The sequence below is a fragment of the Lissotriton helveticus genome, chromosome 7 (genome assembly GCF_964261635.1).
Source record: "Lissotriton helveticus chromosome 7, aLisHel1.1, whole genome shotgun sequence".
Lineage (NCBI taxonomy): Eukaryota > Metazoa > Chordata > Amphibia > Caudata > Salamandridae > Lissotriton > Lissotriton helveticus.
The window spans coordinates 143,030,413-143,053,991 of NC_136068.1; the positions used below are offsets into that span (position 1 = coordinate 143,030,413).

At 49.6% G+C, this 23,579-nt stretch overlaps 1 protein-coding gene across 8 annotated transcripts in view; it reads left to right on the forward strand.

Annotated features, from left to right (window-relative positions):
* The window catches only part of DNMT3B (DNA methyltransferase 3 beta), a 791,643-nt gene that overhangs the window by 234,065 nt on the left and 533,999 nt on the right, over positions 1-23,579 (forward strand). For 6 of the 8 annotated variants that reach the window (XM_078651794.1, XM_078651798.1, XM_078651793.1 and 3 more), the window contains one exon: positions 15,062-15,263. The exons of the other annotated variants lie outside the window; for them this stretch is intronic. The gene's annotated coding sequence lies outside the window, so the exon portion shown is untranslated. The remainder of the gene's footprint in view (positions 1-15,061; positions 15,264-23,579) is intronic. 8 annotated transcript variants of the gene reach the window in all.

A 23,579-nucleotide genomic window follows, 5' to 3' on the forward strand; every position in this document is an offset into this window, starting at 1 on the left:
CTAATGCCTTGTCACAAATAAAACAATAAAAACATTCCAGCAGCAAACACAAACATCTCACGTTCACACCGCAGACAGCGAGGTACTCTTGAACCTCAATTTAAATTAGACTGTTACCAGATCGAGTCATACAGAAGTGTGCATATATGCTATTATTTTTGCCTAGTTAGCATTGCTAGTTTTTGTTATATAATTTTTTTTACCATGGAACGAGGAAGGCTCGTTGCCCAAACCATGATGTGCATGTCTGCATAAAATTGGTAGAGATTTGTGATTGGGTAATTTGTAGAGACTTATGATTGTGTAATAGATGGAGATTTGTGATTAGGCGACTTGCTCTCTCGCTGCTGAGATTGCAGGTTATCCAAATAATGTACACGCTGATGTCCACTCCCGGTCTTTTCTAAACTGAACCTTGATCTGTTGCGATCAGATACCGCACGGAACACCACGTTCCCGGACTTTGCTTTTACAGATCAGTGCATTCTGGGATTTGTAGTCTTTGTTCATTCTAAGTTGACCAACACACCTGATAACGATGTCATGTAAAATCAAAGTATAGCAATGGAAAAGTGGAGTCACAGTGACATACAGCTATCTGGCACCATGGTTGAGAAAGTACGTTGGCTACTAAATAGAATGGCCACCTCAAACCAATATCCTCATCAAGGGGTCTCTGTTTCCACTCCTTGGCTTTTCTTTGGTAACCTAATGCTTTCTGGGTGTTGTAGTCGTGTTTTGCTTCAGTTGAGCTAGTGTAATTAAAACATAAAGCCCCATACTAATAATGTGGTCTCCGTGACAACATTATTTATGCTGAATTTCCTATTTAGCACCAACTAGGCCCGAGAAGAGTGTGTTACATTAATTAAGAGAAATAAACCCTTATTATTTTGACTAGGGAAACTCCCTACATGTTTATCTCGTTTGATGGCGAGAAAGTGGCATCTATAGAAGGATTAGCAGATTTGGGTATGGTGAAGTTGTCACCCCACTGGTTAGTAGCCATAGTTGCTCAAGTAGAGTAGGGGCTGGGAATCAGGTTTATTTATGAGCACATGTCTACACTTTCAATAAGTACTAAGTAAGTACTGTTGTGGTGCAGGAAGCCATCAAATATGCTACAGACTGTAGAACCTCTGCCACTATATTTAATAAATCCGGGTTTGACTGGGAACAATGGAAAGAACGTTTTGAAGCATATCTATATGCTATTGAGCAGTTGGATTTCTTCAGGTAACTGATATTTGTGATTAAAAGCTATTGACAACGGAAGGAGTCCTTACCCTGTCAAATATGGCACCAAGACGTTTGAACAATTTCTTGGCTTGCTTGCAGGCAGGTCACCCCCATACCGCTACTCGTCACCTGTTGGCCGGATTGCCTGGTTCTTGCCTCCTTGTTCCTGGGCTCTTTTTCCCTCCCCTTCGCCCTGCGTGCCACTTCCCCCCGCCTCCCCACCGCTCAACCCAGCCCTTCCCGCCGCTGCCTCCCTGCGGCCCCGCACCCCTGCACACCCATTGGCCTCCCCAATCCCGCCTCCCAGCTGCTCCTCCCTCCCAAGCCTCCTTAAATGCAGGCCGAGAAGCGGTCGCGCCGAAGGCAAGCCCGTCTGCGCCCGTCCGCGCCTGGATCGCGCCCAGCGCCAGATTCCCTGAACACCGCGAACGCCCGACACCAGAATCCACTACGACGCCAGCACCCTCCACGCACTCAAGCCGCCCAAAAACACACTTGCTTCCAGGCCACCCCGAAACGGACCCACGGACCCTTCTCCTGCCACACCTGCAACTTCACCTGCGACAGAACCACCAAACCCCCAAGGACTGGACTCAACCACCTCCGCTGCATACTCCTGAACACCCGCTTCGCTACGCAAACACGCCGTCGAGCTCTGGGATCTGCTCGACACCTCCGCCCCAGATGTGGCCTTCCTGACCGAGACCTGTTGGAACGACTCCTCGGCGCCTGACATCGCCATAGCCATTCCGGATGGCTACAAGATCACCCGCAGGGATCGCGCCAACGAAATCGGAGGAGGAATAGCCATCGTCCACAAGTCCCCCCTCAAAGTCGCCACCCGCGCAGACAACACCCTTAACACCGCCGAACACCTGCACTTCCGGATACACACCGACCCCAACACCACCCTCAGAGGAACACTCATCTACAGACCCCCCCCTGGACCCTGGGCTCAGTTCAGCGACTCCATCGCCGACCTCGCCAGCACCCATGCACTCGCCTTCATGGACTACATCCTCCTCGGGGACCTGAACTTCCGCCTCGAGAACAACAATGACGCCAACACCGCAACCCTGATCGACAACCTCGCCTCAGACAACTCGTCACCGCACCCACCCACGCCGCCGGCCACATGCTGGACCCCATCTTCTCCACAGGCTCCCACGTCGCCTTCGACCACACCACCGAACTCCACTGGACCGACCACCGCTGCATCCTTTTCACCTTCAAGAAACCAACCACGCACCACCGCACCCAACAGCTGCCTCGTCGCTGCTGGAGCAAAGTCACCGAAGACCAGCTGATCACCTCCCTCGCCAAGAACCCACCCACCAACTCAGACGCCGCAGCCCGCAACCTCATGAAGTGGATCGACGAATGCGCCAACACCCTCGCCCCGCTCAAGAAACCCTCCAACAGCCACGCCAACAAGAGAGCCTCCTGGTTTACCAACGAGCTCCAGGCCTCCAAACGCGCTTGCCGGAAACTGGAGAAGACATGGCTCCACAAACGCACACCGGACAACCACGCAGCGCACAAGGACGCCACCCGCAGACACCACCACCTCATCAGACTAGCCAAGAGATCCTCCTTCAAAGACCACTTGGCCAACAACGCACACGACAGCAAAGAGCTCTTCAGCATCGTAAAGGAACTCTCCAACCCCAGCGCCAACGACATCCCGCCCTCACAAGAACTGTGCGACTCCCTAGTCATCTTCTTCCACCGCAAGATCGCTGACATCCACGACAGCTTCAACACCACGACCGCCCAGACTACGCCAGACTCCACCCCCCCTGTGAACACCACCAGTGCCAACTGCCTGACTTCCTGGTCCAACGTCAACGGCGACGAGACAGGCAAGGTCATGAACTCCATCCACTCAGGATCTTCGTCTGACCCGTGCCCTCACCACGTATTCAACAAAGCCGACGCAGCCACCGCACCCCAACTACGAAAGGTCATCAACATCTCCTTAGAAACAGTGACATTCCCGTAAAGCTGGAAGCACGCAGAAATCAACGCTCTTCTCAAGAAGCCCAAAGTGGACCATAAGGACCTCAAGAACTTCCGGCCCATCTCCCTGCTCCTCTTCCTGGCAAAGGTCATCGAGTAAATTGTCAACATGCAATTGGCCCTCCACCTGGAAGACAACAACATCTTGGACCCATCCCAGTCCGGATTCAGACAAAACCACAGCACCGAGACAGCCCTCATCACCACCACAGACGACATCAGGCGCCAACTAGACAACGGCGAAACGTCAGCCCTCATCCTCCTGGACCTGTCAGCCGCCTTCGACACGGTCTGCCATCGCACTCTAAAGACACACCTCCTAGAAGCCGGAATCCAAGAGAAGGCTCTCGACTGGACAACGTCCTTCCTCACCGGCAGAACCCAGAGCGTCCGCCTCCCACCCTTCCGATTCGAAGCCACCAACATCATCTGCGGCATTCCCCAGGGCTCATCCCTCAACCCGACGCTGTTCAACGTCTACAAGGCCCCCCTCGCACAAGTGGCCCGCCATCACAACCTCAACATCATCTCCTACGCCGACGACACCCAGCTCATCCTCTCCCTCACCAAGGACCCACACATCGCCAAAACCAACCTCCACGAGGGAATGAAGGCTGTCGCCGACTGGATGAGGAGCAGCCGCCTGAAGCTGAACTCGGACAAGACGGAGGTTCTCATCCTCGGACCCACTCCCTCAGCCTGGGACGACTCCTGGTGGCCAACCACACTGGGAACAGCACCAACACCCACCGACCACGCACGCAACCTAGGTTTCATCCTCGACTCCTCCCTCTCCATGTCTAAACAGGTCAACGCAGTATCCTCCTCCTGCTACAACACCCTCCGCATGCTCCGCAGGATCTACAAGTGTATCTCGACCGAAACAAGAAGAACGGTGACACAGGCCCTCGTCAGCAGCAGACTGGACGACGGCAATGCACTCTACGCAGTAATCCCAGCCAAACACCTACGACGACTACAACGCATCCAAAATGCCTCCGCCCAACTGATCGTCAACGTCCCTCGCCGCAACCATAACATCCCCCACCTGAGAGACCTACACTGGCTCCCCGTCGACAAGAGGATCACCTTCAAGCTCCTCACCCACGCACACAAAGCACTCCACAACGCCGGACCAGCCTACCTGAACAGCAGACTCCGCTTCCACACCCCCACCCGCCAGCTCCGCTCTGCCAGCCTCGCCCTCGCCACTGTCCCCCGCATCTAACGGACGACCTCCGGCGGCAGATCCTTCTCCTACCTCGCCGCCAAGACCTGGTACACCCTCCCTACCCACATACGGCTGACCCAAGACCTACTCACCTTCTGAAGGCTCCTCAAGACCTGGCTCTTCGAGCAGTAGCAGCACCCCCCCCCTCCCTTCAGCGCCTTGGGACCCTCACGGGTAAGTAGCGTGCTTTACAAGTACTCTGATTGATTGGCTCAGGAGCCATGCATCAGCGCTGTTTGTTGTATTGTGGGGGTGTCTTGAGAATATTTGCTGCACAGCCATTGTGAGATCCAGTGCCCCTCTTCGTGCCAGTTTATTCCTAAACTAGTAACTTTCAGCCTACCTACTTCTGCGCTGAGATGTGCCGGATGCAAGGTGAGACTGAGGTTATGGTTTTGTGAAGTTAATTTGTGTGTGTCTGGAAAGGTGGCTGCATATTTGTGTAACTAGACGTCATATCCTGCCTACAATTGGGGATGTGCAATGTGGTTGATAGTAGGTTATTGGTATAGATCAGACCAACAGTAGTGAAGTGTGAGCAGCAGGAGTAAAATTCTGGTATGTTGATCTAGACCTGGCCAAGAGTAATGTCTCAGAAAACTGTGATTGGGAGAAGTGTGAGTGACAGGTGGGGAATTTTTGTATGCCTGAAAGTGAGGCTGTGTATTTGTGTAGGTGGATGCTAGCTCCTGCCTACAAGTAGGATGTTAGATGAGGTTGTTGATTTAGACCTGGCCAGGCCAAGAGTAGTGTCTCTAAACGGTGTGAGTTAGAGTAGTCTGAGCATCAGGTGTTGAAGCCTTCTATGTCTGTAAGGGGGGCTGTGCATTTGTGTAGTTGGATAATTTCGCCTGCCTGCGAATAGGATGTGAGATGTGGTTATAAGTTATTGTGATTAGAACTGACCATGAGTTGTGTCTCTGAAAGCTGTGGTTGAGAATAGTGTGAGCAGCAGGTGTAAAAGTATTGTATGCCTCAAAGTAAGGCTGTTTATTAGTGTAGCTGGGCACAGCTCCTGTCTGCCCGTAGGGTGTGAGATGTGGGTATATATATGAAAGAAACAGGTTAGTGTTAGATTCCTTACCTTAGAATATCCCCAGGCGTCAGACTGGATCCGGAAAGTTTTGCGTAGCAGTACCTCTGCGCGTCGGTAGGCGTCGTCTGCGGCTCTGCGTCGGTCGTCGGCATTGTGGTCGCCGGAATGACGTAGTCGGAGTACTTAGACGCCGCCCTCGCGCGCTGACGTCAGTTCTTCTTTTTTCCGCGCCAGCATGTGCAGATCTGGGAAGAGCAGTACTCCTTAATCACTTTTTTGATCTGTTTTGGATCTTCTCGAGTCCTTTATCGACTCCGGTGCCGATTGGAATGGACGGGTTCAAAGTTACTGACCCCCACCGTTAGTGCCTTTATTGCCTTGGGGCCGACCATGATGACAAGTCGTGCCCTGACTGCCGGGCCTTGGCGTCGAAAGCTAGGCGGGAGCTGTCCCGTAAGCGTCACGAGATCCGGCAGTCGGCCCCGCGCCGCTCGAGGTCCCGGTCCAGGAGGAGGTCGAGGGACCGGTCACGGGGCCACAGTCCTCACAACTCAGCGAGTCGACACCACTCGTCGGGCTCGAAGTCCTCAGGTAAGTCGAGGCATGAGAAGTCGAAGACGTGACATCGCTCTTCTGACTCCCCCCCGAGGCTCGCGCGACGCGTCCGGGGGTTGGGCGACACCGCCCACGCGGCTCCGCCGGAGCCTCCAGCACCGCGTCCAGCTCCACACTCGCCAGTCCCTGGGCTGAATGCGGCGCCGGAGGGGATCAGCGCCTTCCTCATGGCCATGAGGTCGCGCTTCCCTCCGTCGTGTCCCGCCGAGGTGCCTACGGGCCCCGCGGACCCCACTGGGAGTTTCGGCCCCGATGCCGGCGGCGACTTCGGTCCCGATGCCACAGGGCTCCTCCGGATCCAGGCCTGGATCCGGGTCAATGCCGGTCGACCTCACAACCCCTCCGCCGGCGTCGTCACCAAGGGTGTCGCCCCCGACGCCGTCTTCGTCCCTGATCCCCTCCCCCTCCCGGATCCGGCATCGAACCGGCGCCGCACGGCGCCGTCTTTGATGCCGATAGGTGAGCCTTTCACCGACGATCCGGCTCCATCATTTCTTCCTGACCTCCAGCAGATGGATGACGAGGGGGATTGGGAGGGGTCTGAGGACCCTCTGGCACTGCAGTGTCAGTTGAGTCAGGACTGGGCGGACGAACTTAGGGATACCAGTGGTCTGGACACTTCGCCCAACACTGGTTTTGTCTCCCCTCCTACCGTGGCTACGGAGGAGGGGGCTGCGTACAGTGTGGTGTTGATTCGGGCAGCCAAGACCTTGGCTCTTGAACTCCCAGTCGCGGCCGTGAGGACTAACCTCCTCACTGAGGTCCTCAAACCGCAGGCCTGCCGTTCGACGAGGCCCTCACTGACGTTCTGTTGGGCACCTGGTCCAAGCCCTCCACAGGCCTCCCTGTGGATCTGAACGTGGCCCGACGCCACCGCCCAGCTCCGGGCGACCCGAGTTTCCTGTTCGTTCACCCCACCCCTGAGAGTCTGGTGATCCAGGCCTCAACTTCTCAGACCGCATTCCCGACCGACCCTCCGGATGGGGAATCCAAAAGGTATGACCAGTTCGGTAAGAAGCTGTTCTCATTAAGTTTGGGGTTGCGGTCTGTCAACACCGCCTCCGTTTTGGGCAGTTATTCCCACTCCTTGTGGGGTACGGTTGCGGAAGTGCTGCCGCAGTGCCCGGCGGAGTTCCAGGCAAAGCTAACCCAGGCCCTCGCGGAGGGAAGGGACGCAGCACGATACTCCATTCGGTGGGAACTGGATACCACGGACTCGCTAGGCAGGGCGATTGCAACGATGGTGGCGGTTCACCACCATGCCTGGCTGAGGTCCGCCAACTTTTCGGGCGATGTCCAAGCATCCCTTATGGACATGCCCTTTGATGGCCGTTGCCTTTTTGGCGACAAGGCGGATAGCGCACTGGAACGTTTTAAGGACTCCAGGGCCACGGCCAAGTCCTTAGGCCTCGGCAAACGCCAACAGACTTCCGCCTTTCGTCCCTTTCGTGGCCAAGGAAGGGGCGCCCCCTCACGTCCAGCCAGCCATAGGCCGCAGAATCCTCCTCAACGCGGTCGCGGACGTGGTAACCACCGTGGCGGTGCCGGGGGACACAGGCAAGGATAGTCCGCACCCACCCCCGCAGCATCTGCCTCAAAATCCTTCTAGTCCGAGCTTTCCGGCCCATTCAACGCCAGTGGGGGGCAGGGTTCGCCATCACCTCCTCCACTGGCGCTCTATCACGTCGGACAGGTGGGTGCTGCAAATCGTCCTAAGGGGCTGGTCCCTCCCCTTCGAGGCGACTCCTCCAGCCATGCCACCGCAGTACCACCGCATGTCGGGGGATCACTTGCAACTCCTGCAGGAGGAAGTTACAGCCCTCTTGGCCAAAGGGGCCATCGAGCGCGTTCCTGGGCCAGAAGTAGGGCGTGGTTGTTATTCCCACTACTTTCTGGTACCCAAGCAGGGCAAAGGGGGCCTACGCCCTATCTTGGATCTAAGGAGCGTCAACGGCTTCCTCCGGAAGGAGAAGTTCAAGATGCTGATTTTGGCTCAGGTCCTAGCTGCCCTGAACCCAGAAGACTGGATGGTAGGGTTGGACTTGCAGGACGCGTATTTTCACATCCCCGTCCTGCCTGCCCACCGGCGTTACCTGCGCTTCACGGTAGGTCACAAGCACTTTCAGTTTACCGTGCTCCCCTTCGGCCTTACCAGCGCCCCATGGGTGTTCACGAAAGGGATGGCGGTAGTTGCAGCTCATCTGCACAGATTAGGGATTTCAGTCTTCCCCTATCTCGACGATTGTTTCTTGAAGGCGGGCTCGCCCCAAACAGTCGTCTCCCACCTCCAGACTACGGCCGACCTCCTGCACTTGCTGGGGTTCTCCATCAACGTGCCGAAGTCACACCTGTGCCCCTCCCAGAAGCTCCTCTTCATCGGAGCGGTTCTGGACTCAGCGCAGTTTCGGACTTATCCCCCCGAACAGCGGGTTCGGGATATTCAGGCTCTGATTCCGGTCTTTCAGCCTTTATCCCGAGTTTCGGTCAGGTTGACGCTGCGGCTCCTGGGGCTGATGGCCTCCTGCATCCTTCTGGTGCATCACGCCCTGTGGCGGATGCGGGCTCTGCAGTGGGACCTGAAGTTTCAGTGGACACAGCATCAGGGCAACCTGTCCGACTACGTCCGGATCTCGGAGGGCACTCCGAAACAGTTGCAGTGGTGGTTCACGAACCGCGATTGGGTCAGCGGCAGATCTCTCTCCCCCTTTCCCCAACCGGAGCACGTGGTAGTGACAGATGCGTCCCTCTTGGGTTGGGGGGGCCACATGGGAGAGAAGGAGATCAGAGACCTCTGGTCTCCGGCGGAGTCCCGGCTCCACATCAACCTTCTGGAGCTGCGGGCGATCCGGCTTGCACTGAAGGCATTCCTTCTCTCTGTCTGGGGAAGTGTAGGGCAGTTGTTCACGGACAACACCACCGCCATGTGGTACTGCAACAAACAGGGCGGGGTGGGGTCGTGGACCCTTTTTCAGGAGGCTCTGCACCTCTGGACATGGCTGGAACACCAGGGCGTCACCCTGGTGGTTCAACACCTGGCAGGTTCCTTGAACGCCAGGGCGGACGAACTCAGCCGCCGGTGCATGATGGATCACGAATGGCGTCTGAATTCGAACGTGGCGCAAGGCCTCTTTTGGCTGTGGGGAGAGCCTTGGTTAGATCTATTCGTCACCGAAGAGAACGCGCAATGTCATCAGTTCTGCGTGTTGGAATTTTCAAGGCGGCACTTGCTCAGAGACGCTTTTCGTCGCCAGTGGAGTTGCGGTCTGTTGTACGACTTTCTGCCTATACCACTTCTGCCCACGGTGCTGAAGAAGATCAGGAAAGACCGGGCCCAAGTCATCCTTGTGGCTCCGGACTGGGCACGAAGATACTGGTATCCTGAGCTGCTCAGCATGTCAGTTGATCCTCCGATTCGTCTGCCTTTTCAAGAGGACCTTCTGTCGCAGCAGCAGGGGACGGTCCTCCACACGAACCTGTCCAGCCTCCACCTCTATGCGTGGAGATTGAGCGGCGACAGTTGAGGCCATTTGACTTGCCTCCTGAATTATGTGATGTGATTCTGGCAGCCAGGCGTCCCTCCACAAAAACGGTATACGCCTGCAGGTGGAACAAATTTGTGGCATGGTGCACAGCAAAGGCTATTGATCCTCTTTCTGCCCCTCTTTCAGAGGTTCTCCTCTTCCTTCTTTTTCTTGCCCAGCAGGGCTCTGCTCTGGGCACTCTTAAGGGCTACCTCTCTGCCATTTCCGCCGTCTTGAGGCTTCCTTATCAGCCTTCTCTTTTCAAGTCCCTATTGTAAATAGATTCTTGAAGGGCATCACGCACATGTTCCCTCCTGTTCCTTTCGTGATGCCTCAGTGGGACTTGAACCTTGTTCTTACTTATCTGATGTGCGCTCCTTTTGAGCCACTTCACAATTGTCCTCTCCGTCTTCTGACTCTTAAGACTGCATTCCTGGTGGCTATCACCTCTGCCAGGAGAGTGAGTGAGGTCCAGGCTCTTTCTTCTAAACCTCCTTTCCTTTCTGTCCATCCGGACAAAGTTGTGTTGAAAACACGTCCTTCTTTCCTGCCCAAGGTAGTTACAGCCTTTCACATTGGGCAGTCTATCACGTTGCCCACCTTCTTTCTAACTCCTTCTAAGGAGGAAGAGAGGCTCCACCGTCTGGACCCAAAACGTGCGCTCTCCTTCTACCTTGATCGGACACGCCAGTTCCGGGTGGATGACCAGCTCTTTGTTGGTTACGGGAGCGCTAATAAGGGACGGGCGGTACACAAACGGACCATCTCTCGGTGGGTCGTATTGTGTATCAAAGTATGATACTCTTTGGCTCGGAAGGAGCCCCCTGTTGGGCTGAGGGCCCATTCCACTCGGGCCACGGCGGCTACTACTGCCCTGGCTCGGGGAGTCCCCTTTGCAGGACATCTGTCAGGCAGCTATGAGGGCCTCGCTGCACACGTTTGCTAGACACTACTGCCTGGACAGCCAAGTCCGGAGAGATGGCTTTTTCGGCCGTTCCGTTCTCCAGGACTTTCTGGTGTGATCTTGGTCCGCAGACCCACCACCAGGGTTGGTATTGCTGGGGTATCTATTCTAAGGTAAGGAATCTAACACTAACCTGTTTCTTTCAGATGCACAAGTTACTTACCTTCGGTAACGATATATCTGTAAGAAACAGTAGTTAGTGTTAGATTTCTTACCGCCCCACCCATCCTCCCCGTTCTGTGGACCGATATCTAGGGTTAAGGTTTTTCCTTTTGAGGGGCCCTAGTTTTATGGCACCAGTGTCGGTCTCTGGCATGACTCTGCATTCCTGGCGCGGAAAGCTATGGTCAAGAACTGACGTCAGCGTGCGAGGGCGGCGTCTACGTACGCCGCCGACGTCATCCCGGCAACCACGACACCGACGTCTGACGCCGAGCCGCAGACGCTATCGACGCGCAGGGGTACTGTTACGCAAAACTTTCCGGATCCAGTCTGACGCCTGGGGATATTCTAAGGTAAGGAATCTAACACTAACTACTGTTTCTTACAGATATATCGTTACCGAAGGTAAGTAACTTGTGCGTTAGGTTGATTTAGACCTGACCAAGAGTAGTGTCTCCGATAGCTATGACTGTGAGTAGTATGAGCAGCAGGTGTGAACTGTTTGTATGTCTGAAAGCAAGTCTGTGTATTTATGTAGTTGGATGCCATCTCCTGCCTACGAGCAGGGTGTGAGATGTGGCTGGAGATTGTTGATCTAGACCTGATCAAGAGTAGTGTCTCTAAATGGCGTGAATGAGAGTAGTGTGAGCAGCAGGTGTTAAATTCTTGTATGCCTCAAAGTAAGGCTGTTTATTTGTGCAGATGGACACATCTCCTGTATGCCAGTAGGGTGTGAAATGTGGGTATATGTTAAATGTGGGTATATGTTATATTGATCTAAACCTGACCAAGAGTAGCTCTCTGATACCTGTGATTGTGAGTAGTGTGAGTGGCAGGTGTGAATTGTTTGAATGTCTGAAAGCAAGGCTGTGTATTTGTGTAGTTAGAAGCCATCTCCTGCCTACGAACAGGGTGTGAGATGTGGCTTAGGGTTGTTGATCTAGACCTGATCAAGAGTAGCTTCTCGAAAAGGTGGGAATGACAGTAGTGTGAGCAGAAAGTGTAGAATTCTTGTATGTATGAAAGTGAGGCTATGGATTAGTTTAGCGGGATGCCATCTACTGCTTGCTACTAGGATGTGACATTTGGTTGGAGGTTGTTGATCTAGACCAGTAGCAGTAGAGTGAAAGGCAAGCTCCTATCTTTGAGTAGGTCTTGGACCTGTTGCTCCAGATATGACTGAAAGGGTCGACAGTGGAGGCTTTATCAAGATTCTCTGCGCGGTAATAACGACTGGACAGCTGCCAGCGTTCCTTTTTGGCATGTTTGGCAGCTTCTACCGAGGTCCAGCTTTTTAACAAACACGTTGCATTATGGGACTTGTATTTTCAATTATAACTTTGCTAATATGGGCTAAACAATTCGGAGAATGTAAAGCGCTGCTTGGATAAAAGAAAGTACTTGAGAGTGATACGTGACAGAAAGCTGCTTGGCAGCTATGCATTGAGAGACTGGTACTTACAGCTGGATGTCAACTTTTAGCACACCTGTGTAAACATGGAAGACTTCCAGGGGTAGCTCGCAGTACTGGGTATCAACACAGACATTTCTGTTGGTGTCAGTTCTTAAAACGGCCAAAATGAATATTAGACTTTAATATCAAAGAATGCATTCCAGCTGCCCACTTCTGGCTGCTCAAAAACTAGCAGCCCTTCTCACCTCAGCACCCCCTCCCTCCCCGTTAAGCAACTCAGATATGCAGACATTTAACAGATCCCTTCATTCACAGCCCCGAGCCCCATCCCTACACAGCTGGAACCTCGCCCACACGGGAAAGTAAGAGTACCCTCCCTTGTTTGGGGCAGAAGTCACTTATTTAAGAGGCATGGAGTGACTTGAAAACTTTAAGCTCACTGCCTGTTGGAGTTTTTTTTTGCTTACCTTAAACATTTGCAAAAACTTCCAAAAATAAGAAGCAAACAGACTCATTTGGAAAAATGTTAAGTGAAGATGACAGGCTTGTAAGTGCTGAAGGGTAGGTGGTAAGTTGTGCAGTACGAGTACTGTCAAAAAGACTGCTCGCCCGGAAAGGCAGGGATGGCTGTGGCAGTCAGTCATTCACCTGCCAGATTCACCTCTGGAAAGCTGGTCACCTCTGGAAGGACAGGGATGGCTGGCAGTCAGTCATTCACATGCCAGATTCACCTCTGGAAGGCTGTTCACCTCTGGAAGGACAGGGATGGCTCTGGCAGTCAGTCATTCACATGCCAGATTCACCTCTGGAAGGCTGTTCACCTCTGGAAGGACAGGGATGGCATGTGCCAGTCTGTCATTCACATGCCAAACTCACCTCGGGAAGGCTGTTCACCTCTGGAAGGACAGGGATGGCTGTGGCAGCCAGTCATTCACATGCCAGATTCACCTCTGAAAGGATGTAATTCCTGGAAGAGCAGAGGTGGCTGTGGTAGAGCCAGTCACCTGCCAAACACTCCCCGGAAAGGCTCGTCGCCCTGAAAGCGTGTTCCAGCTGTGGCAGTCAGTCAGTCACATGTCAGACTCGCCTCTGAAAGGCTGCTCGCCTGGAGAGGCAGGGATGGCTGTGGCAGAGTCAGTCACATGCCAAACTTTACTCTTAAGGGCTGCTTTCGCTGTGACATAACCAGTCACAAGTCTGACTGGCTGACTATGCCCCAACCCTGTCTGATTCACCGACCTGTAGCAGAGTAAGCAGACATCCCAGAGTATCCTGACAGGGAAATGGATCCATGCTAGACCCATTGTTGAGACTTTCCATGGGGTATTATGCTTACCCCTGATTTTTCCTAGGAATTCGGGACACTTAAACCCACGAAATATTGACCCTTGCTTTTTTAAACCAGTAAATAACTTTAGTTAGAAATTTGGTGCTATTGAATTTATTTCGAGTCCCACAGGGACATTCTCATAGGACCCATATGAAAGTTTTATTTTGCAACCAATTCTCAGAGTTTCATGGACACTGCCTTTATGCACTGTCCAGGTTTTTGTTTCTCAAGTTTGTCTTATACACAGGGAACAGGAAAGGCTGCATTCTGCAAGCAGGTCTGTCAAGAACAGCGATCAGAGTAACAGCAGGGCTAGGGGTTTGGGGGATGGAGGGAGGCACTGGGAAAAGCGTGCTGGGAAAGATATGTTCCATGGGGAGCCCCGGTATCTGGAGAAATGAAATAAAAGGTTCAGAGTGATGGGGATTTAATGAAATGAGAAAGGGGGAAGAAGGTTGAAGGAAAGCATGATGTGGGGTACAGCAGTCATCACCCATGCAATAAATCATATTCCCCTACTCTAACTGCTGAGATTTCGAATTTAGGGAGTCCATATAGTACGGGGAAGAGAGTCTGCTACCTCCACCAAGGAATCTTGTGTAAAAATAAAACGTTACACATATATTACAACATTAATGTATAAAGCAAAGTGAGCCATTAAAAGCCTAGCATAAAATATTCTATAATTGAGGTTACACAAACAGAAAGAGGGGATAAGTAAAACATTTGAGACCTAAGGCACTGTAGCCCTCTGGAGACACATATTTTGGGAGGGTGTGCGTAAGTACATGCTATTGAGGTTATAGACTCAGCTGTGTTTTGTCATACATTAATTGATCATTTTCTGGAGGAGTGCTCTTATTTTAGTAGGGCTTTATTCTAGAATTTAGACTTTTTAATAGGGCTTCGAAAGTTGGCAGGTATGGGAGGTAAGGCACAGAGCCATGCAGTTACTTGCCCAGTATCACACACTGTGTGGGTGCTGGGATAACAACCAGAATGTCATGGATTCGAAACTGATGATTTAGTCACTGGGCCATATCTCTTCACATATGAACGTATGTGTATTTCTAAGCGAGAGATCGAGATATTATTTTCTGGTCAGGAGTGAGAGAACTTTTTTACCAATGTGATGTGCATGATTTACGTAGGAATCCCCCTGATTCCTGCAAGCCCATCAATACCTGCTCCCCATGCACACATTTCCAAGCTGAGTATTTGAGAGCTAAAGACATCACACATGTATCACTAGGTCAAAAACATCACAGACACGAGGGCAACTCCCAACAGGATTAATAAAATAGTATACAGCAGAGCCCTTCATTATTCCACCCTCAAAAACATCCCCTTCACAGTCACCACCCTTGACCTTTAATGAAATCCTGCAACCCGCACACAGAATCACCACAATGTAAAATAAACGACACTGATTGCTCTTTTAAACCCTGCTGTCTAGCAAAATCTCCTCTCCTTCCGACCACACCACCAATAAACTAATACACTGAAGGTCATCCTCTTGAAATTCCACAGATTTGATGATGGTGGCCCATTCATTAGGAACCAAGTGGCAAGACTGCCTCCGTCACTTCACTGACACTGGAACACAGAAGGACTGAATCAGTATAAAGAAAGTCGTAAAATCCAGGAAAGCTCCAGTACTACAGAGCAGTCGCCTCCGAATTCCACAGACAACTTTCATAGGGAAGTTCACCTCACCTCTAAAGTTACCAAGGTAAACATCCAGTTTTTTTAATTGTAACAGTAGTTTCTCAGCTGATTAATCTCACTTGTTTTATGTTCATGAAAATTGTTGATCACATTGTATGTCATCTAAGTGATCTCTTGACTTTAAAACCAGTCAGAAACATAGAATGGATCAATCGTGGGTCTTTGAGTAGCCCAGTGGAACATAAGAAGATCATTAATACTTTTAATCAAAAGTTGGAACGCTTCCCATAATTTAATTGCATGAAGAGCAGAGTAAGAGGCACAGCTGTATTCTGGATGAACCGAATTTTAGGAAGAAGAAGAATGCATACAGATTTGCATAATCCAGTCTAAAGGCAGTCATGGCACCCATTATTTAGTGTTGATGATTGGACATAAGAAACAGCAGACGTTCTTTTCTCTTTAACCGAAAAAGAAGACCGTGACATGGCTTTAGTCTATTGCTAAACCTAGCTTCACTGCTAAAGCAGAAGGCCAAAGACTGTTTAAGAACAGATCAGGATAGGCACTAAAGACACTTGACCTCACTTGTATGTGGTTCAAATTGATGCTACTGGCTTTGTAGTCAAGTGTGATGTGGCTGCAAACACAACTGAGCATCAGAAGAGTGGCCGGTAGCACGAAGTATATCGGAACAGATCGTCAGCAGCAGAGTTTGTGAAAATGAAGCCCAAATGATTTGATCAGAACAGGAAAGGGATCATAGATGGTACTAAACGTAAACTGGAAAATGCTATATCCTACAACCAATAAATTGAAAGTATCTGCTGATAAACCATCTGACCTCTTGATCAGCATAATTAGCCAATTACACAACAACATAGCACAGCTTCTCAGAACCACCTCTCCTGACGCCTGCACTGCAGAAACAGACAGGACTGGCAAATCGCCTGTCACTCGATTCTTACATATTTCTACTAAATACATATGAACCCCTTCATTACACCACCTTGTTGACACCAAGCTAATCAGAGAATTGTGCACTTCTTTGTAAACCACCATTTCCCATTAAATCTAAGCCACACTTAACTGATTGTCTAAAAAAAATCTACCATGAACAATAAAACCACCAGTGATGACATATTTGTGCAGATATCATTGAAACAGTGGATGATGAAGAGCCATGCCGCTTGGTACTTCTCGGATTAAGTGCAGCTTTTCAGTCATTTGGTATCAGGACCTTGCTGGTCATCTTTCTGAATTCTCTAGACTACATTTTGCCTAATTGTTTACAGGAAATTAAATAGGACTTGGTTTGTCTCTGGCCAGGTAAAAGTCCCTGGTTCGCAAAACCACACCTCTGTTCAGTGTCTACCTGCTCGTATTTCCTCCCTCCTCAGGATTCTCAGCAGCTGCTACCTCACTCCTACACAGACACCGCTCAATTGTATCTGCTCATCAACTGCAATTGGAACCAGTACCAAACTCAAAAAAACGGACAACGATCAAAGCATAAATGGCTTTGAGCTCCTTCAAACTCGGTTGCTCCAAAGCAGAACAGCTGTTACTTAGCGTAGGCTATCCTTCCATTCTTTCGGCCCACCAGACATTTTTCACTCTGACACCATCAGGATATCATTCCAAGATCCAGAGTCTAAACTAAAGGATTGTGGGTAGCATTGGTTCAGAAATGACTCTACAGCAAATCTGTTACTTTCATTATGTATTATGCTTCCTTGAATGCTGGATCCATTTCTTCTTTCGTGAACAGAAAAGTACTGTCAAAACTGCTTGAAACATTGCCTTGGCTATCAAAAAGGACCATTCATTGGTTTGCTGAAATACTACATGTCCCGTATTCAGGTAGGTTCAGAACTCTTTCGCAATGACAATGGGGAAATACGTCTCATGGATTCCATTATCCAACAGTAAGGCTTTTCATTCACTCTTTTCTCTTAAACACTTGATATTCTTCAAGATCTTTTGCCTCACCCTCAAATGCATATACAGGAGAGCTTAACATCTCACCGTGTCAAATACCACACCATGTTCCTTGATTGCTTCTTCTGCTGTGCATACCTAGGTCATGGGTCCAAAACCATGGAAGTAGCTCTCTGTAGATCTGTACATCAAACTCAGGTTTTACTAAAAGCTGAGAACATCTCCTACCCACCAGGCTTCCTCTTCTTGATTAAGAGGATAGTGCCTATGTGTGAAAAAGCTTGGTTTGCTGTGTTATTCAAGTCTCCTTATGCGTTCACTTCAGTCTTTGCTGGCACCAATGCCTCACACTTAACAGTGATTTCATGTGATAACATTGTTTTTCCCAACAATCTCCTGCAAAAATAACATCTTTTTATAATCAAAAGATTTTTCTATGTAGTACATTGTTTTGACCAACTTGAGAGTTGCTTCCTGCCCGTGGCTCTGCAAGGTGCGCCTTTTTGTACCAGCAAATATATAGGGTTTCAACTTCTTACCATAATCAGTATAATTTTCTTACTGCCGACGAGTACCAGTGGATCCACTGCATTGGAACCCATGTTCTTCTGGTTAACAGCTGACAAAAGCAGCCAGCTTTTTGAGTGGAATCTTTGTGAGAGGCTCTTGCATCCAGGATGGCAAGAAGAAATGGACTGACCTCCGGATACTGAGAAGCTAAGCATCCAATGCTGCCAAAAAGATACAGAAAACCCATCGCATGATGAGATTCTTGGAGGCAGAGTGCACTTCCTAGAGCTGCCTTGGTGTTCACTGTTGGTGTGATGTCTCAGCGCCATTTTGCCTTATTGGAGGTGCTTTCCAATGTTCATACGCAGAATCCTTCATGTGTACATATCCAATCATCCATGCGCAGCTCTCATTGGGGCTTGAGACAGCCTGTCAGCTAAGTGTGTGTGTAATCGGTCACATGCACACCTCACTGGTTTCCTGTTAACTAAATAAAACAATTGCTTTATCCTGATGATGCAGCATGTGTTTCAATAGTGATTCGCACGTCCCTTCCATTAATTGATCAGACTATCAGCCAAACAGTATGACAGTGATATATTCACTTTTCAGCCAATTTCTTTGACAACATGAAACATCACATTTTTTTTATGTGACACTGTCTGTGCATTACAAGTGATTTAAGTATACTTTAATATACGTACACGTTAAGATCAGTTTGGGAAAGTTCAGAAGACGCGATATCTGGGAATCTATATTAAACATCCACTATTTTTCACTGATTAATCATTCCAAAGGATTTTTGAAGGTTGTCATCAAATTTTTATTTATGAATCTGTTCGCACATTTCTACATAGGCTACAAATAGTAAGGGCCCGATTACGATGTGGTAAGGAATGTTGCGATGCAGTAAACAACTAAATATGCAACAGAGTCTAGTACCTTTGTGATAATTTTTCATAAATCCAGATCTTCCTGATGTGGACTGGGAAAAATGGAAAGAGTTATGAAGCATATCTAGATGCTATTGAAGGAGAAACTTTCACATAAAAGAAGAACTTCGCTCTGTAATGCCATTGCTTAGAGCCTGAAGGAAGAAAAATCTTCCTACTGAAACTGTGATGGGGAGGGAGACACTATAGATGAACATGCTTCAGCAATAAACTTTAGATGTTTGTTTCAAACCCCACAGGAATGTGAAGATGGAAAGACAAATTTTACAAGCGATATCAAGTTCCTGCAGAGTCTATAAAACATTTTGTTGCGTCACCAAGGGTTCTGGCTGTCACGTGTGATTTTAAGTAATGTGAAGATGAAATTACCTGAGATCGAATAGTTGAAAACACCAACAAGAAGATGATTCAGAAGACCCTATTGACACATCTAAATTAACATTAGATAAAGTAATTGAAATAGCGTCTGAGATTGAAACCACAATGTTTCTTATGGAAGAAATGTCGCTTTCATCTCAAATTATTGAAGTTCATTCAACAACGGCGCATGACAAAACATGTAAAATGAGAAATGTTAATGTTAACAACCATATTTGGAGGAATTTAAAAGGTATGGAGCGTATCGTTGTGGTAGTAATACTGATCTTGGTAATGAAGTATATTGTCCAGCTGTGGATCTTTTTTGGCTAAGTGCAGGGAAAAGGGACATTTTGTTAAAGTTGTAGACTTCCCTCGAACTCTCCTCTTCGAAAAGCCTGGAATATGGTTGATGCACTAGGTACATCTTCCAAAGTTTCATATTCATGTGAAGAAAACCTAATTTTATGTGTGAACTCGGACAACTGTGTCAGTTATGTGGAGGTATATTTGGAGGAGTTTATTAAAAAATATTTTTTTATCAAGTAGGATTCAGCAGGGTGAGAGTAGTTATAGTCCTAGTCAATTTTATTGTACGATTATTTAAGCCTTTACAAGCAAGCAAAGCAATTGAGAGTATTCAACATACATAGTTAAAAAACACATTGCAAGAACAAACAGAGCCAAGTTCAGGACATAAAAGAATCAGCTGAGCTATATTTTAAGAAGCTAAAACAGGTCAAAAAGCAAAGTGAAGGACAGCTCTTTGTTTTTCTTCGATCGATGCACTTAAAACAGGACGAACCTTTGACACAATATAAGGAACAATGTGCAAAACGCTCAAAGCAAGGTCCCATTGTAGGGCAGACAGATCTGTAATCAGCACTAGGAAGAGACAAGGCACATAATTATCTTGCTCTCAAACTGACCCAGTCCAGGACCAAGCAGTGCAATTTAGAGAGTACCAGAGCAAAGAGTGGTTGTGAATATTGGCATATTGTAAAACACTAGGCAGCGCCCAGTGCCAAGAAATGGAGCAGCACATTTGTTAGTTTAAGACAATGTGCAAAAACGCAATTATGGCAATGCAAACCAGGTAGTTATCAGCATGAATAGTCGCTAAAGTGCAATGTGCAAAATGTGCTGGAAGCATGACTAAACCCAGTCCGTTTGCAGTGAACTGTGCTGACAGTGATGTAATTAAACTTAGAACTGTAGCGTAAAGGGCGTTACATTTTTGGCGGGCTCAGCCACAATAGAAAACAAATACACAGAAAAATATAAACACAGCATTTAGCAGCATGTTACAAGGGCACTAGTAGAATTGACTTTGCTCAGTTTGGTCGCAACCATCCGGAGATACTTGACAGTTTTGACATTTAGTAATGAGTTCAAAGGATTCAGACTAGCAGGGCGTGGTCGAGCTGGCGACCGTAATGGTTGCCTGACTTTGGAGCCCCGGAGCCATCATGCCTGTTTCCCCCCTCACCATGTCCATCCGTGACCCCACCTGCCCCAGTGCACCTTATCGAGCATCAGAGCCTCTGGGGAACCGTCGGCGATGAGTGTGGGGTCCAGTGTTTTCCTAACCGCCCAATAATGCCCCGGGCCGAGCCTGGACCTGATATGGCCTCCGGAGGCCCCAAGTCGACAGGGGACTCTGGTGAGCCTGGAGGCGGGGTCCCGGGCTTGAGTGCTGGAAACGCCATGCCTGCTGACTGCCGCAGTGGGGGACTGGGGCCCCCCTGTCGCACTCCCCGCCTCAAGTCGGGCCAAGGCACCAATGTCGCCCGCCAAGGAGTGAGCCTCCAATGCGCACTGACCGAAGGGAGTGGCTGTCTACCCACATCCCCGATCCTAACTTGATGGGCTGCCTGAGTCAATGACGAGCTGACAGAAAGCCTACATACCACAAACCTGCTCTTTCAGAACTGCGAGTACAGTCCCCCTGATGACATAAGCAACGAGTCATCATCACGCATGCTTCCCCTGCCAACCACGGCCTACTCCCCGCACCACTGGCCGCCATCTTAGCACGGGGCACTCCCGGCGTCTGGTGCGCCTCGTGATCCTTCCTGGCTGAGTCCCTTAACCAGGTTACGAACTAAAGGGGTCTGATTTACCTCCCGAACACAAACATCACATCTGTATCGCTGCTTTCCTGCAATACAAGCAAGTTCAACTGCCCAACGTTCAGCGCGAGGTACATTGGTTGGAGGCTGTTGCCCTGGTCCCCCTATCAGTCATAGTGAACATACCACTCATCACAAGTGGCCCTTCTTTGAGGCGAATCTCCCACCGGGCCAGTACTGGCGACCTGTGTTTATTACCTACGAACCAACACCAGCAGTTTAAAAATGGGGCGCTCAGATCCCAAACAACGCCCATTGAGTTTAGAAGGGGGCAAACCCTCCAGAAGGGAAGAATCTGGAGGAGCTGCTGCAGAAGAGGGGACCCAACTAGTGGGCACCGCTGCCATAATGGCTGAACTCCGAGCGGGTTTCCGTGCCATCGACATACGCTTGGACACTTTAACCAGCAGACTAGATGACATTCACAGTCGCATGGAGGCCCAGGACACATGCATAGGAGGAGCAGAGCAGCGCATCTCGGACCTGTAGGATGCACAACCGTCTCTGCAACGATGTCTCGAACGATCGGAATCCCTCCTCAAAGAACTTGCCGCGTAAACCGACGATTTGGAGGCACGTTCACGCCGCAGTAATATCCGTGTCGCAGGAATTGCAGAATCCACAAACACCGGGCCTATGGCGAAGTTTCTCGAGACAGTCCTGATGGATCTATTTGGGAGGGACACCTTTTCTACAGCGGTTTCAGTCAAACGAGCCCATCGGACTTAGGGGACCAAACCCGCCCCCGGTGCTCCCCCGAGGATAATACTTGCGAAACTCCTCAACTACAGCGATCATGATGTGGCCCTTAAACTAGCCAGGGAACGAGCAACACTCCATTACCAGGGATCCACTATTTCCATGTTCCCAGATTTCACACCAATGGTGCAGGAAGCCAGGCGCAAGTACATAAATGTCAAACGTTCTCTCCAAAAGGCGAACATCAAATATGCAATGCTCTATCCTGCTAGACTTCGCATTCAGTTTGATAGCAGGACTCATGTGTTTGATTCACCAGACGACGCAGCGAAGTTCTGGAAGAAGCATGAACCATCCACATTGCGGCACCGACGAGAGAACGACACAATACCTGGCCCATGATCTTCGACTTCAAGATGACCTTGTTATCTCTGTGCAGGACTCGCGTATCAAATAATACAATGTACTTTTCATTTGCTTGATGCAGGGAGCCTACAGGTTTGTAAGTGCCATGCAACACTGTAGGTCTGCCCAATATCCGTAATGCTCTTTACACACACTGATGGGGCTGATGGACAACCTTACAATTACTCTTGGTTAAGTGGGAATTACTGTTTGTGTTTACTATATCATCTGATGGCTCCACGGAACTTCGCCATCCCCCGAAGGATGACTATCCGTTTTCTTCGTTTCCTTTATTTTTCTTTTTGATTATGCACTCCTTTTTGGGCATGTTCTATTGGGATTCGCCGGGTGCCTTGTTGTGTATCTGATGGGGGTGGGGGGGTGGGAAGGGGTTGAACGGGTGTTTTTGATGTATGACTAAGTTTGCCATGTTAAATGCAGGTATGGAGCACCTTCTTTTTTTATACTGCAGATTGTGAACACCGTTTTCCTCTGGTGCGTGACAATGCTTGTAAAAGAAGACTAATATTAGCATATTTGACTCGACACACTATCCAAATCGCATTCCTGCAAGAGACCCATTTTGACCCACTACCCGCTCACAGTTTTGCATCCACTTGGGGTGGGAATTGTTTCTTCTCCTGCTACAGCACTTACTCATGGGCAGTGTGCATTTTAGTGCATCACTCACTCCCTTTTTGATCCGTTGAGGTAATTACGGGCCTCGAGGGTGGGTATGTGCTCGCAAAGGGTATTCTGGGAGGTGAAGCTATATCCCTTGTAAATGTTTATGCTCCAAATACCGATTCTGTCGACTTCTTCCCTACTCAGTCCTCGTGCATTAACAAGTTAGGTGCTTACATTATTTTGATGGGTGGGGATTTCAATCTCACACTTGACCCAGCTGCTGACACCACTGGCCCCAGACGAATTATGAAACCACACTCCACCTCAGGCCTTTTGAACCTCCTACGTGCGTCATTACTGGAAGATCCCTGGCGTATACACCACTCTACAACCTATACGCATTCTTTTTATTGCGCCCCACGTGGGTCCTGGTCTTGTATAGACCACTGGTACCTTGCACCGCAGCTGATGCTAGATGTGCATGACATTGAATATCTACTTCGCACGATCTCAGATCATTCCCTGATTCTCCTGGTATTGGACTTCTCATTACTTCCCAAACAGGGCCCATTGTGGCGGTTCCCTTCATCTTCTCTTTTGGATCCAGTATGTAGCACGGAAATAGGAAAAGCCATTGAGGAATATTTCGAGCTTAACGATGGCACAGTTGACTCCCAACTTATACTTTGGGACGCCTTCAAAGCTGTAATATGTGGGGGTAGTATCTCTAAACGGGCAGGGGTGCTTTGTTCAATC